This window comes from Galleria mellonella, unplaced genomic scaffold (assembly GCF_026898425.1).
Source record: "Galleria mellonella isolate WM207_F2 unplaced genomic scaffold, CSIRO_AGI_GalMel_v1 utg184, whole genome shotgun sequence".
In the NCBI taxonomy this organism is placed as follows: domain Eukaryota; kingdom Metazoa; phylum Arthropoda; class Insecta; order Lepidoptera; family Pyralidae; genus Galleria; species Galleria mellonella.
In genome coordinates this window covers 8,600,398-8,619,738 of record NW_026442025.1, presented here as the reverse complement: position 1 = coordinate 8,619,738, position 19,341 = coordinate 8,600,398, and the positions used below count along the sequence as shown (strand labels likewise).

The following is a 19,341-nucleotide window of genomic DNA, read 5'->3' as shown; positions in this document are numbered from 1 at the left end:
TATTTAAAATATTGGTAGTTATCTCAGAACTATTTTTTACACAAACGATATCCGAACGAAGCATAATAAACAACTAAGCGATAATAAAACTGAAGTACATTCCACACTAGGTATAAGTGTGTGAGCTACGGAGTGCATTCGTAGAGTCAATACAGCGCTCGAGCTACACGAGTATAGTTGTATATTGCTAAATTTACCGACTGAAAAATAAACAAGATGCCTTGTGGCGGTTGCAAGGACGGTGAGTGTTATTTTATTGTTTCTTTTAATTATCAAATTTATCAAAATAATATACATAAGTACTATTGATATATAGAAAATTACTAATAGCACAATTAGTGACTAAAACGTGGTATTAGAAATAAAGCGCATTTAACAAGTCTAATCTAATGATATTGGTAGTCAAACCTACTGAAAAATTACCATACAGACATTTTTTTTATACAACTTTGAATGGCAAACAAGCTGACAGACTGACACATGGAAAATATCTGTTATTCTTTATGGTGTCGGCCATAAAGATAGATAAAATATCTAGCTAGATAAGTATGTATATCTCTCTCATGCCGGCTTCCTATAAGTGTTATGTATGTTAGCAATATTCCATTTATTACTATTGCATCTATATTACGTTGGTTCTATTAGAATACGTTTATACAATGTTTAGTTATTTTAATTAACTTTAATTTAAGATGATTTTATTCTTTTTTCAACCGACTTAAAAAAAGGAAGTTCTCAATTTGGTTGTATTTTTTTTATGTTTGTTATCTCATAACTCCGTCAGTTTTAAACCGATTATTATTTCAAAGAACATAGTTACAGATTGGTCCCGTGTATTTTTTTTTTTAATCTGTTCAGTTATTTATTTTTTAGATGAAAATAACTGGTTTTTCATAATTAAAGTAGATTTTTTTTTGTAGGACACATCTTTAATTATTTTACCAAAAAACATATACCAATTATTTAACAACAAACAATTTTTTTTTTTATTTCATACGGTATTTAAATATATGTTATGACGGATGGATGGATAGATGTTTGTTATTCTTTTATAGAAAAACTACTGAACGGATTTTAATGAAATTTAATACATGGGTAGGCTGTATCCTAACTTAGTACATAGGATATCTTATGCATTGATTTATGCGGGTGAAGCCGAGAGATACAGCTAGTCATAAATGAATATGAAATCGCGTGCAAATCGTGAACTGGACCAATTAGTGTGCAATTTAGAATTGAGGCGTAGTTATTCAGGCAAGGTTGTTACTCATGTTTCTAAATTAGCGAACGAACACAAAACAAAATGGTCGCCTGAAGTGTGCTATGCCGAAACAATCAGTAGTATTGTATTATCGTAAAATTCATACACGATAACGCATACATTGCCAAATACATACAAATGCATACAAATCTACACAGCTGGCTGAACAATATTATTGTAAAATTATTTAAAAAAAAAAAAAACATTGTAATTAACTTTCATATAAGAAAGTAATGTTCTTTTTTCTATTATTATTGTTTTTTATGTACCAAACAAATAATTATTATTCTTATTACTGTATGGTCATTATGAAAATTATATTTATTTATATCTTTCATACAAATTGCACAGCTACATTATAAATTAGTATGAATTGTATAAAATTATTCTTGAACCCTAATTCTTGAACACTAATATTTTAAATGGAAAAGTGAGTTTGTTTTGCTACCTTTCAGCACTTTAACAGCGGTTAATAACTAATCACTAATAAATTTAGTATACTTAATGACATAGTGAAGGATATAGGCTACTTTTTATCCTATCAGTAAACATATTTCAGTCACGCAGACAGAGTCGAGGGTAAAAGTCACTATGGGCCAACTGACTTACTCCTATCGTCACATTCCTTCTTGATCTGACTTCTTTTTCATTTATGAACATTTACTGGTACCCCGCCAGTAGATACCGAGAATGCAGGTATTCCATTCCATTAATATCCATTAAAAAAAAAACTGTACAGTCTCCCTCTAGTTTTCAAATTGAACACTCTTTTCAACTAACCCTGTATGCATATTTCTAAATAATACTGCATCACCCAGGTATATAATAGATAAATGTAATAATTTAATTACAGATTGTAAGTGTACGTCGAGCCAGTGTTGCCAGTCGTGCAAGTGCGATGCTAGTTGCAACTGCGCTTGCAAGCGGACCACTTGCACATCGGGAGATTCCTGTCCCACGCACACTACCAAGAAGTAGGATGAGCATGAAACTATACAAAACTCACAAACAGTTATGTAAACATATTTCAGTATAAAATATATTGCATAATAGTTATGTATTTATATTTGAAACTATGTTCCTAAATGTATTTCTTTTACTTCCATGTGAATATGTTTATTGTGTTTCGAATATACCATTTGTATTCTAAATAATTATAAATATATTATAATTTATTTTGGAATGCTGCCACAATAATAATTCAAACATATTATATAATATAAACATATTTAATATCCATAGTTTTAATGTAAATTTTTATAATATAAAATAAAATATAATATAACAGAATTAGTATTTTTTTTTAGAAATATGATTGCCAGGTTGTCTGTAAGAGATTGCTTTTAGCGATAAGGCCGCCTTTTGTATATGCACATTCTGTATAAATACTCCTTGTATACATCTCTACTGTGCGCAATAAAGAGTTTATTATTATTATTGTCTCTAAAGTGATATCTTTCGAGAGTAAGAGACAATAAATAACTTGTAAGTATATAATAAAAATAAGTCCTTATAAATAATTAATGTTTATCTGTATTTAATTTATCATCATCTTTCATCAATCAATCTTTCAAAGAGATAATACTGCCAGTATCTTGGGTACGCTGCCTCGGTGCGGTGTGTTGGGAGATTTCTTATAATAAAAAAAAAAATAAAAAAAAATCATCATCTTTTACCTGCCAATTATTCTCAATTATATTGAAATGGATTGCAGTATGAATCAAATCATATTACCAAAGTTTTGACATTTAATGTTACGACAATCCGCCTGTCTTACGCAAATCCTCCTTGAGAATGCATTTGATGGTGATATCCGCTACCTGAGGTATAGAGGAAAGGATTGAGGAAAAAGGCAACACGTTGAGAGTGAATAAAGAAAGTTAAAAATAAATTAATAAATATTTATTAAATATTACTAGAATAATTTATAATAAATAACTATACTGTAACAATTTGTAGTGTCATGGTTGATATGGTTCACTTCTTTGGAAAATGTCACTTCATGCAAGTATCTGAAATAAGATTATGATATTACTCATCTTATAATCTATACAATAGATATATCTAACATAATAGAGAATCTGAGTCCTCAGGAATGGCATGGCAATGGCAACGCATGGCCCAAACAGTATACTCTGTTATGTCTCTGGTACTGCTCATGTCTATAGGTGACGGTTACCACTTTCCATCCTGTCGGCCATCAGCTTGTTTGCCATTCTAAGTTGCATAATAAATCTATTTATAATATGTTATAAAATGAAATTATGATCTCGATAACGATACGAGATAATACATAAATGAAATATAGAATGTAGGTATAGAATTTTTATAACATAATATCAATACATTTAAATGATTTTATTACAGATATCATCATCATTATCTCAGCTATTATCTGTTATTATAGGTATATTAATCACTATTTCGTCTGTATAACAATTACAGACGAAATAGTGAAACCTTACTTGTGTAGGTAGAGTCGACAATAAACAATTGAGATTTTCAATTATCCCTTAAGCTATTATTGGATTTGTAATTTAGTCAATTTGTTAATGTTATCCATCAACTTATCCCTTACATTCTATTAGCCTTTACACACGACTTTGTATGCGTAATCTACTTTTTTTTTATACAACTTAGAATGGCAAACAAGCTGACGGCCCACCTGATGGAAAGTGGTAACGGTCGCCTATAGACATGAGCAGTACCATGTACATAACAGAGTATACTGTTTCGCCCATGATACCCCCCATGCGTTGCCATTCCTGAGGACTCAGGTGTTATTCCTCTGTACCCTGTAAATTTACGCTATATCCCACCCTTCAAACCTAAACACAGCCATGCAAACACAACTGCTTCACGGTTGAAACACGAATGGGACAGAGGTGCCCAAGCAATCGACTTTTGTACAAAGTCTCCCTCTGGTAAATTATTTGGTATATTGATTGACCGGGATAAGGGTAAAGCAAAGTTACACTAAGAGGTAACAAACAAACAAATTCACATATAAACAAACCCTAGCCATTTCATCGGTCACATGATGCATCCTGAGTAGGACATCTGTTACAAATTACACACACTGTACTTCTCTTCTTTTTTTTATTACACTGCCATGGGAAAGTCGTATAAAACCAATTAATTATTCTTAAACAAGAAAGCAAATTGCAAGTACTACATATTTACTAATTAATTTGTACTCAGATTGTACAATTGATAAGTCATATTTTTATCCAATCTTAACTATGAATGCTTACTCTGCAGATCAATATCTTGACAATCACATCCTGGAACACATTCTCCAGTCCGTGGCGTGCTGGGTTTCAAATCTAAAATAAGAGCAATATCTTAATATACAAATATCCTATGTATACGAGTATGTACGAATAATGGGTAATTTTTTTAATGGGTGATAATGGAATTGTCGCCCCGCCTGCTCTATCGGTATCGGTGCACCAGTGAGAGATGATAGGTGACGATGAAAGCAAGTCAATTAGCCCATCGTGACAAATTTCACTAGAATTAAACACGATGGTTTCCAGAGAAAACCGCGTGGAGGTCGACCTGATAAGGTGTGTTGCTGACAATCAGCTAGACTCCAAAACTAACAATCATAAATAACAATCCCTTTCTCCCAATAACGTGTATTCGAACACGCTCGTCAAGCACCAAGACTACTCAACCGATTTTAATATTTTTTTTTTTAAATGTTGTACTGTTTAGATATTAGAGAGTTTAGATAGTTGTTATACTAATAAAAAAAATACGTTAAGTGACTAAAGATTTCGTTGTAATATAAAAATAAGATTTTAATTTTGGAGGTAAATTTGGAGAATTGATGTCTCAGGATCGATCCCATTATTATCCCATTATCCAATTTATTAACATTAGACACCTAATAAAAGTAAGTGGACTAGGATCATATGGTACACTGTAAGGAAGGTCTATATTTAGCAATGAACAATGAATAGCTGGAATAATCATAATGATAAGGTAATAGTATATATTTTTACCAGCAATTTAGAGGCCGACGAGTTACAATTTTAATATAATATATATTTTTTATTGCACTAGTAAATTATATTGTTAATGCATTTATAAATATTGTGAGGAAGAGTAGACTTATCTCTGACAGAGATCTCTTCCAGTTAACTCAATACAGTTGAAAAGCATGTCATTAGCGGGCAGCTAAATTGCAATAACTATTAATACTCCGAATACGAATAACTAATCAATACATAAACAAATATGCAAAAAAAAAACAGTTATTTAAAATATTGATATATATTACAATATTGTGTAAATACATATACTATAAATAAATACTAATACCTACCTATTTATATTATAAATGTTCAATAATACTTATAGAAAAAAATCTAAAACATTAAAAAGTATAATGTAGTAAGAATATCTACAATCATCATCTATCACCGCCATTTATCTGTCACTACTTCATTTTATCATCAAACAGAACACCGTAAGCGACAATTGCAGGAATTAAGTTTAAAACAGAAGTTCAAGAGAAAGGTCTCTCAACAGCAACAGTGCAGAATTAAAAATTTTATACACCAGTGGTAAATTATCTAAGAAATTAGCTAAAAAGCTGATATTACCACTTAATTATACTTACACGATCTTTCATCAAACACTTTCATATTGATATCTAAAAATAGAACAAGATGCAAAATAATGTTAACTGTTAACGACGACTCACAAATTCGTTATGCAACTGTTTAGTGGATGCAGAATATAACTATAGGAGATCACGTCAAAAGATATTGAAAAACACTTGACATTGAATGCGCGTTGATTTGAGGTAACAAAAGGTTCAATTCAGCTAACTATCCGTGACTAATTGTGCAGTACAATAACTGCAGCTGCAGACAAATAATAATATTCTTTATTTATTTTACCTTACAAAAAAATAAACTTATAACTGTGACCAAATTAATACGTGAGCAAAACATAGGTACTGAAACCTTATCAAACGCTAAAAGAATTAAAACAAATCCACAATAATTCGCGAAGATATTGTATAAAGTATATATAAAAAAATCAGGCGAATTGAGAACGTACTTTTGAGAAAGAATAATGCCATAATAATATACGAAAAATAGTTTGTGCATACAGAATGAAATTCTTAAAAAAGTTCTCAGCACTTTTTACTTATAGAAATTAAAAGAAAGTGTTAAAAGAACGAAGATTCGTTTACTTGATTAAAAGTGAAGGAAGCAATAAATTAAATATATGTAAGTAGGTACTAACTGAGCCCGTGACTTCGCCCGCATAACCGGGATAAAACCAATGCCAAATACTATTATTGATTGGTACAAACGTGATTAATCACTTAGCTATCAAGGCGCCAAGAGGTAACAAACAAACAAATTTATTTTCATATTTGTTATATTAGTAAGGATACCAAGGATTTTTTTGCCAAATAGTTATTTTCTCAGGAATGGCAACGCATTAAGATCATCATGGGTGACACAGTGTATTCTGTGATGACTATGATATATGGTATGATATTTATGTCTATAGGCGACGGGTGCTACTTTTTATCAGGTGGACTGTCAACTTGTTTGCCATAAGCCGTAGCACAAAAAATAGTTTCAATAGCTTTCTGTGATTCATATTGTAATATATTAATTCAACTACTTAGTGATTATAATACATCAAAACTAAATGAAAAGGTAACCAAATTTCGTTGAAATTATCACAAAACACGTTTTATATATTTATTACATTTAGTAATTAGTAATAACTCAAAACATTCAATTGAATAATTGATTTTTGATTTATACTACCATTAGACAGCAGCAGACTGTCTATAGTCGACTTAACTATTTGTTTGTTTACATTTTAATCGAGTTCTATCGAAACAGATTAATATAACCAAAATGTGATACTGAGGATTCTAGTAGAACTGTCCACCTCCTGCACTGAACAGCTGGCTTCTCTGCAATTACTGTTAGGACGCTGTTGTTGCTTCCGCAGATGTCGCAGAATAATGAGTGTCAAATAGATTTCTGCAATATGTTTAACACTCATTATTTCAATTTATTTATCCGCAACAATACTACATTGTGTTGAATATCTTTTATAAGTTACAAGAAGATATCATAAAATACAACAAAATAAGAAAAATATGAAGCAACAATATAACCAGTAATATTTTACATTACATTACAATTAATTTACAAATGTCAATAACAAGGCATAGTATACAGTACACAGTATTATTATATTACTACATTGTAAACTATAAAACTTGGTCTCGTTTCGGTAAAGAATGGGTAATCCCTTCCTTTTCCATGGGCATTGTAAGAGGCGACTAAGGACACTTAATGGTCGAGAGATGGGCAGCAGTGTCTCTCTTAAAACATGACTAAAAGCCAAATAACCTATCTGCCAAAAATGGCAACTACTGGCAAAATCCTCACAATAGTAAACTGTCGTAAGGATTGGCCCCATTTATTATGCCAGTTTATATGAGGAAGGCCCATGTTCAGTAAGTTCGAATGGCTGACATGACAGAAGGCTAAAATTATAGAAATAATAAATAAAAGTCTAAGAGACGCGATAATTTATTTAGTTTTTGCATCACACTCGTACATTGCATAAACTTTCCATTTTTATAAATTTACTTACTGTTACTGTAGATTGGTCTAACATCACAAACCACCAAAACCACGAAACGTCTAGAAAAACATCGAGGTCTCCAAATACGTATGAGGCAGCCTTGTGACCGGCTTTTTTCGTTAAACCTTCATTATTTAAATGGACTTCAGCAGTTGCAGATCAGTAGTCTTCACCTGATTCTACGAGTATCAACAATCAACAACTAAAACGCCCAAAATGCCCGCACCTTGTGAGCCCTGCAAAGGTAAGCTTTTTATTTTCAGATAAAAACATTTTAAATTATTCTATTTGTATATTTTAAAGTATTTAAATATTTTTAGGGTTCCAAACCTAAAATATCGGAATCGGAATATAAATCCCTTTTACATAAATCATTTATTTTTCATGCTACATGCATAAAAATAATTTTCATTCATATGTACTCCAATTTAATTTCTTAAAATTATATACAATTAACTACTAAGATAATATTATCGTAATAGATAATTATATCGAGTAATGTAATACATTATGTACATACTGATATTAAAAAATGTTTTATTTAAAAAATGCATCTTGTTACGGATATTGTCGAATATCAACAAAGTTCAAAATAAAATTTAATCCGAAAAACATTTAATAATAAATATGATCATTTTTACAACGAATCTGTCAAATAAATGTATCTAATTAGAACTAGATTTTTTATTACTTAGAATAATATATTATTTTTTTGGCTGACAAGATACAAGCAACCTCCCATGTATCACAAGTATTCATGAGCGCCAGCAGCCACTTCCCATCAGATAGACCGTGGGCACTTTTACCTGTGTACCAATGAATAAAAAATATTTACATTGTATTTTTTAGACTCGTGCAAGAATGGCGCCAACTGCAAAGACGGCTGCACTTGTCAAGCCGATTGTACCGATTGTTCCACTAAACAAGGTAAACTATTATTCAATTCAATAAATATGTACGGAACCGTGGTAGAGCCAGGTTGACTATAGGAGGAGATATAGGAGGTCGATATTAATTAAAATAAATATTCATACACCATTTCTAACAATTATCGAATAATACCCCATCCATATATACATCGATTTGGGGTTAGGTCTTTAGTAGAATGAAATTGCGAAGTTTGGACTCAATTTTGTGTTTTTGTTCATACCGAAATAGATCCAGTAAATAGGGCTTAATATTTTATTCGTCATAAATCCTACTATAAAAGTCCAATGGAACAATATTATAACATTTTTATATTTTTAAACGATACGTATTATGTTATTTTATCACCAAAGTATTTCGTTCGGTCCTGAAATTTCACAGTAGGCCCTCAGATCACTGGATACTCTATAATAATATGTTTCATCATAATTTCAGGTGGTTGTTGCTGAACATTTTCAACCATGAAGTGCTTTCTTCTCCATTTACTGGCGCATGGATAATGTTAATCAAAGATAGTTTTATGAAATAAATACAATATTTAAAATATATCATCGCAATGATTTTATTATCATCCCGAATACACTTTTCATGATTAAATCAAAATGGAAATACTTTAATTATATAGATTTGTTTGCAATTTTAAATAATCAAAATACAATCAGTCTTATTTTTTTTTTATTCTAACGTAAAGTTATAAAATTTGAATGTTATCCACGCACAACCACTCTTTGGAATCAACTTCCAGCAGCAGTATTTCCGAACCGATACGACAACATAACCTTCAAGAAAAGAGCATATTCCTTTTTAAAAGGCCGGCAGCACACCTGCAATGCCGTAGGTGTTGTGGGTGGCGGTAGTCACTTACCATCAGGTGAGCCGCATGCCCGTTTGCCCCCTGTGTTGTAAAAAAAAAACATTTAATAATCAGTCTATGACTACTATTACTCTGGTGAGGGTGTATCGGGAACGCCCTGCCTGCCGAGGTTATCCCAAGAAACTTCTGCATGGGGTTCTTTAAAAGGGGAGTAAAGAGGCTTCTTCAGGGTCGACGACACGCGCGCCATATCTCTGGTATTGCAGGCATATATAGGCTATGGTAACCGATTACCATCAGGTGGGCCGTATGCTTCTTTGCCACCTCAGTGGTATAAAAAAAACAGCATACTTCGTACACAACGACTTTTAATGTGACTCACTAGACTATAGCTTTCCGAAGCACAAAGCAAATGTTATTTACACCTGCTGAACTATAATACTATTTACTTTAAACTTTTTTTGCAAATGACCTTTGGGTCATGAACTTCACAGATATTAAGGAAACTAAGCTAGTACTCCCTGGATGTTTTGTCAATTGTTCTGTAAGAGAGCTGTCACTGCTGTAATAATTTTGTCAATAAAACGACATAAAAATACGTTACTTATCACTTTAAAAAAATATTTATGCAGAATATAGTCATATGGACATACTAACCTATGGTAGGTGGGGGAAAGGGATTGTTAGTAATGGAGACAGAGAATCCCATTGCTAGCAATATACCCAACCAAGTCGACTTCCACGCGGTTCTCCCTGGAAACTATCATGGTTAATTCCTGATGAATTCATCATGATGGGCTTACTGTCCTGTTTTCATTCTCATCTATCACCCTTCACTGGTGCTCCGCCAGCGAATCCCGTTAGCGCAGACGAGGTTACCATACCATTTTCACTCATAAAAAAAACCTGTGGTAGGTAGACAGTTATGTTGTTTACATGTTTAATGAACAAAAAGCCTACTTAATGATTATTTGAAAAAGAACACATTTTAAAATCACGTGCATAATGCATATTTTAACTTTATTCAATGCAATATTGGTTACTAGTTTCATGTGTTCACTAATCGAGGGAAAAAAAGCCTATCTCTTTCTTCATCGCTAATAGTACGTGTTTACCAGATTTTTTCCTTTCTTCATCTCTAATGTAGCGATTAGTACGCAGTAAATTATTTCGTAGTAAGAATTAACAAACAGAAAAACTTATTTCCACATTCATAATTTTAGTAAGGATAAAAATTATCGTTCCAATTAATAAAACAAACATCAATATTGGTTTACTATTAGCAATAAAACGTACTAACAAACATACTTACGAAAAAATAAGTAATAATTGAGAGTATCCAATTAATGGAAGATTACTGATTTTCGTCAATGTTTTATGGGACGAAACGGAATAGTTTACCTTGCTTACGTTATTGATATATACATTAACGGGGTACCACTGCATAATGGACGAGAAATAAGCAGCATCGTCCCTCTTAAAACATATACAAAGCCCTTGATATATTTTCATTAATATATTTTTAATTATATGTATGTAGATGCCGAAATTTTGAGTTGTTCTATGTTTGTTACTCAATTAAGTTTCAACGGCCAAATGGATTTTATTTAATAAAAATTAGCGCATATATAGACCATTGTCATAACAGACGACTAAGGGAAAGCAAGGGAAGAGTAGCAGCGTCCCTCTTAGAACATCTCCAAAGCCTAACTGCGGTTACCAACCCACTTGCCAAGCATGGCGACTACTGGCAAAACCCCCAAGGGGGAGACTTACGTTCATCAGTGGGTAGTTAAAAGCTGATATGATGATGATGATGATGAGAGACCTTATAGGATACTTTTAATGTTAATTCAGGGATACGGTGCAAGATAAATAAAAAAATAGATAACTTCCAAGGACTTTTATATTAGACAGTAGAACAGAGCAATAGTTATAAAGAAGACGATAGAGAAAGCGACAGGAAAGCAGGCCTCCAGTACTTTGGTGACCCTAGAGCAGACGGACGACCGGTGTCGATGGCGTCGTGTTGCGTCCATGTGGAAGTTAGCAGATGTCTAGTTTAACAGCATCCACCTGGAATTACAACAAATTGTATTGGCTTCTTCCTAATACATAATTTACAAAACTCGCTTACTTGGGCACCTCTGTCCCATGTGTTTGCATGGCTGTGTTTCGGTTTGAAGAGTGGAATATGGCAGTGATTTACAGGGTACAGAGGAATAACTATTAAGTCCTCAAGAGTGCCAACGCATGAGGGGTATCATGGGCGAAACAGTATGCTCTGTTGTGTTCAAGATACTGCTTATGTCTATAGGCGACGGTTACCACTTACCATCAGGTGGGCCGTCTATTTGTTTGCCATTCTAAATTGCATAAAAAAAAACATTTTTTCATGCCGTATACAGACGAAGGGCATTTTATTTTCTAATAACACCAGATCCTTAATGTATATACCAGTCAATCATAATAACACATCTACAATTAAATACTATGAATACAATGCACACATATACATGTAACTACAAGTACATAACCTACTAAAAATGTTCCTTCCTGTAATGGCGGTGTATATTTTTCCATCCAAGGTTCGTTTTATGTTATGTTCACTAATACGTTTATCTGTACGAGGTGGCTACTTGAAATTTTTTCTACCCATTAATCGTAAATTTTTTTTCAGTCATTCTATCAGACTCGCCTACGGATTTTTCTGTCAGAATAACACTGGGGGACTTTAAACTTTTTCGTTTGCAAGTATTATTTAAATATATTTTAGAAATAATGTACACCGTAAAGATATTTTAAATTTAATACATTCTTATTTAAAAATTATAAGAAATAGGACTTTAACCCCTACTTAACCTAAAATTTACTAACTACAAATATTATAATAAAAAAAAGTTACCTGTAGAAGAGCAATCGTTGCAGCCTTTGTCCTTGCAAGAACAGTTGTCTTTGCAGGATCCGTCCTTGCAGGAGTCTATGAATAGTATAATCAAGATATTATTACATGGTCTAAAAAATATTTTGGTATTATAATTTAAAGCAAAATGTTATATTCCGATTTAGATTGCTATTGCTTTGACCGCATGATATCTACTGCCCACTTAGTGATCAGGTGGTCATTAAAAAACTCCTGTGCCTGCATTTATTACTTTTAAACTAGCTAGTATAGATTATATGCATTATTTATTAGATAGATTATTGTATGAACAGGTCAAAAAATTGTGTTTACATCTATCCTAGGTTGGGTAGATAGATTTGTTGCTTACAAATGTGGTCAACGAGACACTCGATCTGTTAATAATTTTAATGATTAAATATCAGATCTTACCTTTGCACGGTTCACAAGGGGAAGGCATCTTGATTGTTTGATAAATGCTATCGAACTATGCCTCTACCAGTCACTTCTGAAGCTTTATAGCAGCTAAAGAGTTTACAAAAAATGCAATATTTAGAACAAGGCTATGAAAAAAACTGCTCGCTATTATATTCGTGAAATACTACGCGACAATAAGAGTATTCAGATGAAGCGAGAGTATGAGAAAAAAACAGATTAAGTAAAATATCTAAAACACATTTTCAAATTGTGTATACCTATTAATATTTTGTCTGTGCTAATATCAACCTAACTTCGTATATATTTAAGTGTTATTTTCTAAACTAAGGATGCATGGAATTATTGGTTTAATAAATATATTTTTAATAAATTGGTAAGATATACCTATTGTGTGATATATTTTTATTTATCAGAAATTTCAAATTGTCAATGATATATTTACATTTTAATATTAAATATATAAAAGAAATTAGTAGGTTATAATTATATTTTCCTATCTACTACACTTGCATGGGGGGTATCATAGGCGAAACAGTATACTCTGCTATGTCCATGGTACTGTTCATGTCTATAGGCGACAGTTACCACTTTCCATCAGGTAGGCCATCAACTTGTTTGCCATTCTAAGTTGCATAAAAAAAACTTGTAACACAGATAATATAATATTATTTAGTAATAACGTTCTTCGTCTGTGACCATACGCATATCGACCGGATAAAGCAATTTAAAAAGAGATATTATATAATTCCCTCTCCTTAAATTTACCGCCTACCTACTACTATTGAAAATCAGCGGACTGTCTAACTGTTGGGTCAATTATTTATTTATTTATATTTCCATTAAATTTTATAATTCCTTCTATAATTTTAAACATCGCTTTTGTCCACTTACACACTAGTAGTTCGTTCACTTTCTGTTTTAATATCTGAAATCGACCATAGGTTAACGCCGAGTCTGAAAATTATTGACTCCTATACAACTCATCTAATCATAATTAGCCAATTCAATCTACTACTACTTTCGGTCAAACAAAAACCTTTCAGGAAATGAAAACGTTTTTTGACCAGAAATTCAATATTCTTTCCGCACGAATTCTTGTGATCTTGGAGTCGAAACTCTTCTTGTACCAAAAATGTTTCCTGTTCACACCAAGGCCCCGGTTTGTATGAAGCAATCAATATTTAAGTTTAAAATTTATATCATTTAGATCATTCCAATCCGGAAGACAGCTTGAAGTGCATCTGGCGAAGATGACTACTATTTGTGAAACTGTCGAAGGTATTGTTATTTCTGTTCATTACGCTTCTATCCAAATTCCTATTAGTTTTATAAATGCAAATGTTCATGAGGATGTATATTACTCTTACACGTAAAAAGTACTAAACGAATTTGAATGAAATTTGAATGAAAATTTAAGTTTGGTACTCGGTACACATGTTTAAGACAGAGCAAAGGCGCGAGATACAGCTATATATATTATAAATATGAGTTTGTAAAGGTATTCAGATGTTTATTATTCAATCATGTTTAAATTAATAGGTAGAGTGAAATAAAATTTAATAAGCAGTTGAAACAAAAGTTGTCAAATGTCTTGCATTAACACAGGTTTTGTTTTTGTTCTAATCCGATCAGGTAATGCAGTGGAATGATAATAATTAAATATAGTTTTGTATTTATTTTTCAATCAGTTATGTATTTATTTATTATGTTAATATTGATATTTTTATCTGTCTACTAAAAAGAGAATCAAGTTATAATTGAGTATATGAGTGTTTACAAAAAACAATTTTAATTCACAGAAAACTTACTAGAGCAAGAATGCAAATCTGACTGTCCGTGCAAGAAATTGCCCAGTTCTATTTCCTACAGTAATGATACCATCTACAATAAGGCTGTTCAAATCATGCTGAACGCATTGGGAATCATTGTGGCCATATTGGCCACTTATATGATTATAAATACTGAATCCAAGTTGTACATAATCTTCTGGCTGTGTTACTCCGTGCTAAGAAGAATGTTGGGGAAATCCAAGACCCAACAAAAATGCGACTAATTTTATACCGAAATATTGTACCTACATGCCTTAGCTGTGAGTTTAACACAGATTTTTTCAGTTGTCCACAGTGTTTTTACAATGGTATAGTTTAAAGTTACAACAAAACATTAGGAATCTAATATCCCAATCATTAAATATAGCAATAAATCCTCCATTGCTATAATCTTGCAATATGGCAAGGTCTTAGATAATATAAAGATAGAGAAATGCTTCAAGAAAAACGGTTCAACTTTTTCATACAATTTTAGGTGATAAATAGTTATGAGTGATTCCTTTATAACTTTTTGCATCTTTTTAATGTGTACACACTAATTTTATTTATTAAATAATACGTCAAGATACATTTTATGCGTAAATATGTAAAACACTGATAAAAATATATTGACAATTAGCTAACAAAAAGCTGACCCGTTTTTGAGGTTCGATGCTCTATCTATATAATCTAAGAGCAACGTGAGGTACATAGCAAACTTCTGATAAATTATCCAGGATTTTATATCTATACTTAATATGAGAATCAATCACCTATAGCTATTTGTGGATAATATATTGTATTAGCATATATATTACTATACAAATCATCGACATAAATCTATGTTAAACTCACTTACTGTTGCACTGATTTTATTTATTTATTTATTTTTAATCTTAAGTTATTTAAAATTGTTACATTAGGCATACTCTGTTACCAATAAATGTTATGAATAATTGCTCTATGTTTTTGTTTTATTTAAATTTTATGGTACAGTATAATTAGCAGTAGGTAGTTAGGTTTATAAATAAGGTTACGTAATTAACAATTGTTCAGTTAATTTGGCCAAATAATGTCTATAGTGGAGCATTGCTACTTTCCTTTATAATATATCATTCAATTCATTTCAATGTGAGCACATAGGAGGATAGTATTGTGTGTGTACAATACTATCCTTGCCATGCTCAGTACACCATTAAAAACAATTTTTATTAATAAAAAAAATTATGATTTGTTCATTATTAAATTACTCTTTTGTTTGTTTGTAGTTTCTTATCTACTTCTTCTTAGCTAATTGTCATTTTATAGCAATAGGCTCTCCTAATTATGATCCTCCAAAATGATTTTCAAATTGTTGGGCAAGGGAGTTCATTATCTAGGAAGAGCAACCATACCAATCTGCCAGGTAGCAGCAAATCATTCTTATATCTGTTCTGTGTGCAGGCAAAGCTAAAACATAACAGACATAAATGAAACTAAAATGAAAATATTGAAATTATGAAATGATATCGTTAAATTTAAAAATGAAATTTATCAATTAGCCAATCGTTTTATGAGAAGTTATGTATTGTACGTTTTTGTCTTTTCTATTACTGTACCGCAAGAATAAAATAAAGTCTGGCCAATGTCTGATAATAAAAAATGCCAATAATAAATCAAATTAATCCATGCGACAGCGGTAGGCTCGTTTGTAGAAATACGCTCGAAAGTGAATGAATGAATGAATGAAATTTATTGTGGTACAAAATGATTATATGGTAATATTACAAAAGATTGTTTCACATATCTTTACTAACATGCAATAGTGATTACAAAGTTACGACAAAATAAATCTTTATAATAAAATAAATTTAATATTTAGCTATATTTATATAAATCAGGAATTTATATCTATACTTAAAAGTATCAAATTTTTTCCGTACGTTCACCACAATACCAACAGTCAATTAATGAATCTGACTACACTATTAGGGATTACGGCTGTTATTTTTTAATTTAATAATAAGTATGATTTCCATAGTGCGTGATGTACGTACGTAGGTTCACTTCTTAATTATATGGGAACTGTCAGTCAACAATAGAGAAACCACGGTTCTTTGCCTTCGTCACGCTCTGCCTGGTATACGCGTACTGCGAACGTAAATGAACAAGAATTGAAACTACCTTTTCAGATGTGTCAGTACTGTATTCATATATTTCTGTAATTATCCACTGCGGTATGTAAGTCATTAAAATCCTAAAGTGATTCCTTAAGATTGTTTACTAAACAAAATTGGCAAATAAATACTAGATGGCGCTGGAATCGAGACTTATGATTTTCGTTGATTGTTTTGTAATTAAAGATAATTTGAAGTAAAATTTTGAAATTGGCGACAGGTTTTTATTATTACGTATTAATGGAAAATGACAGACAATATGCGATCTTTTCTTAAATGAATAAATCTTAAAACTCAAAAAATCGCAATGTTTCTTATTAGTATATGTTTTTTTACAAAATTATTCAGTACAATCGGATAAAAACAAAAATAATGATAAATTATTATTATAACGGTAAAAAATAAATAAAACCACTCCTCAATTTAGAAATACTAACACGTTGCAACCAATTGTCAAACTAGTTTGGAAAAATATATTTTTTAATTTTTCCCCCCACTTATATATATTATAATGTTTTATAGAAAAATTGGTTGGATTCCAATGGTTCTCTCTTAGTAGGGTATCAATGATTGTGACTTTGTGTTTACATGTATTATATACTAGCTGTACCTCGCCCGCATGAATTAGTATATAAAGTATGCTATGTACTAAGTTATAATATAACCACCATGTTCCATGTGTACCATATTTCATTTCAATATGTTCAGTAGTTTTTGCTTGAAAGAGTAACAAACATTCATCCATCATTACAAACTTTCTCATTCATAATATTATAGGACTAAACTATTTTGGACTTGCTAAATTGTTTGTATGTCGTGTCTCTACATTAACTATTGCTAATACATTTAGTCTGTTATCTAGACAGATAAAACTTAGGTCACAAATAATATATAGATTTGTTTCATAAGTAGGTACACCTCTTAGATTACATAAATAGAGCATCGATCCTCAAAAATGGGTAAATTTTTTGTCAACTAATTCTCTAAGTAGCTGACTCTTTTTTTTATCAGTGTTTTATATATTTACGCTTAAAATGTATCTTGAATAAAATGAGTGTTTACGCATTAAAAAGATGCAAAAATTATAAGACAAAATAAATATAGAAGTTATGTCGGAATCACTCATAACTATTTATTATGCATAATTGTATGAAAAAGTTGACCCGTTTTTCTCGAAGCATTTCTATGGAGATACTCTATCTATATAATGTAAGGTATACCTTATATTCACACTTTTTTTCTATACCTCTTTGTATTTATCTTACAATGATTAAAACAAATGATAGCATTAATAACACCATCACTACTTTACTGTCGGTTCTTTGAACCAGACAAAATACCCAAAAAAGTCAACGTGTATAATCTAGCATCTTAAGGTTTTGCTAAAAAAAGACATTTCAGAACATTGACCCCAACATGGCGGACCTAATTGGTGCAAAAAACACGTGTATGAATAAAATTACACAATTACGGCAATGTATCCGACTTAAGTAAATATATGATTATTTTTATTACAACTTTCTTCATTAAATGTGTATATACGGTAGAATAAAATTAAAACAGCCTATATAGATATATAGAAAATCTTAAAAAAATATGGGGCAAATTTCGCGGAATGTTACAAACATATTAAGCTCGATTATGGTATATACAAGTACTTGGAATCTTAGATTATATAGATAGTGTCTCCATACAAATGCTTCGAGTAAAGCGGGTCAACTTTTCATACAATTTTGCGTGATAAATAATTATGAGTGTTTTCTTTATAACTTCTATATTTATTTTGTCTTATAAATTCTGTACCATTTTAATGCAAAAAAAACTCATTTTATTTAATAAATAATTAAACGTATCTATAGATACGTTGAGATACATTGTTTGCATATGCTTCATAGGTATACAGAATATTAATAAAAAAAAAACGAGTAAGCTAATTTGACAATAAGCTGACTAAAATTTGATCCGTTTTTGAGGCTCGATGCTCTATGTATATAATCTAAGCTTGGAGCATGTCGTAGATAATTTCACACCGGTATAAATATCATCACCCTTATATCAGCCATCACTGCCAACTGCTGAATACAGGCCTCCCCCATAAGGGAGGTTTTGCCAGTTGTTGTCACGCTTGGCAGTCGGGTTAGCAACCGTGAAGCAGCTGTGTTTGCATGGCTGTGTTTCGGTTTGTAGGGTGGGATATGGCGTGAATATACAGGGTACAGAGGAATAACACCTGAGTCCTCAGGAATGGCAACGCATGGGGGGTATCATGGGCGAAACAGTATACTCTGTTATGTCCATGGTACTGCTTATGTCTATAGGCGACAGTTACCACTTTCCATCAGGTGGGCCGTCAGCTTGTTTGCCATTATAAGTTGTATAAAAAAAAATCACAGTTA

General features: G+C 31.5%; 3 long non-coding RNA genes across 3 annotated transcripts; 1 reads left to right on the top strand and 2 right to left on the bottom strand.

The window, feature by feature from the left end:
* Positions 1-3,148: 3,148 nt before the first annotated feature.
* Positions 3,149-6,018, bottom strand: LOC116412950 (uncharacterized). The gene is made up of 3 exons (XR_004223940.2): positions 5,892-6,018; positions 4,516-4,587; positions 3,149-3,273 (listed from the first exon to the last, which is right to left on the bottom strand). It is a non-coding gene; the product is annotated as an uncharacterized LOC116412950 (long non-coding RNA).
* Positions 6,019-6,806: 788 nt separating this feature from the next.
* Positions 6,807-9,375, top strand: LOC113512148 (uncharacterized). The gene is made up of 4 exons (XR_003402133.3): positions 6,807-6,951; positions 7,921-8,144; positions 8,750-8,827; positions 9,263-9,375. It is a non-coding gene; the product is annotated as an uncharacterized LOC113512148 (long non-coding RNA).
* Positions 9,376-11,529: 2,154 nt separating this feature from the next.
* Positions 11,530-13,088, bottom strand: LOC113512199 (uncharacterized). The gene is made up of 3 exons (XR_003402134.3): positions 12,976-13,088; positions 12,547-12,621; positions 11,530-11,717 (listed from the first exon to the last, which is right to left on the bottom strand). It is a non-coding gene; the product is annotated as an uncharacterized LOC113512199 (long non-coding RNA).
* Between the last annotated feature and the right edge of the window lie 6,253 nt (positions 13,089-19,341).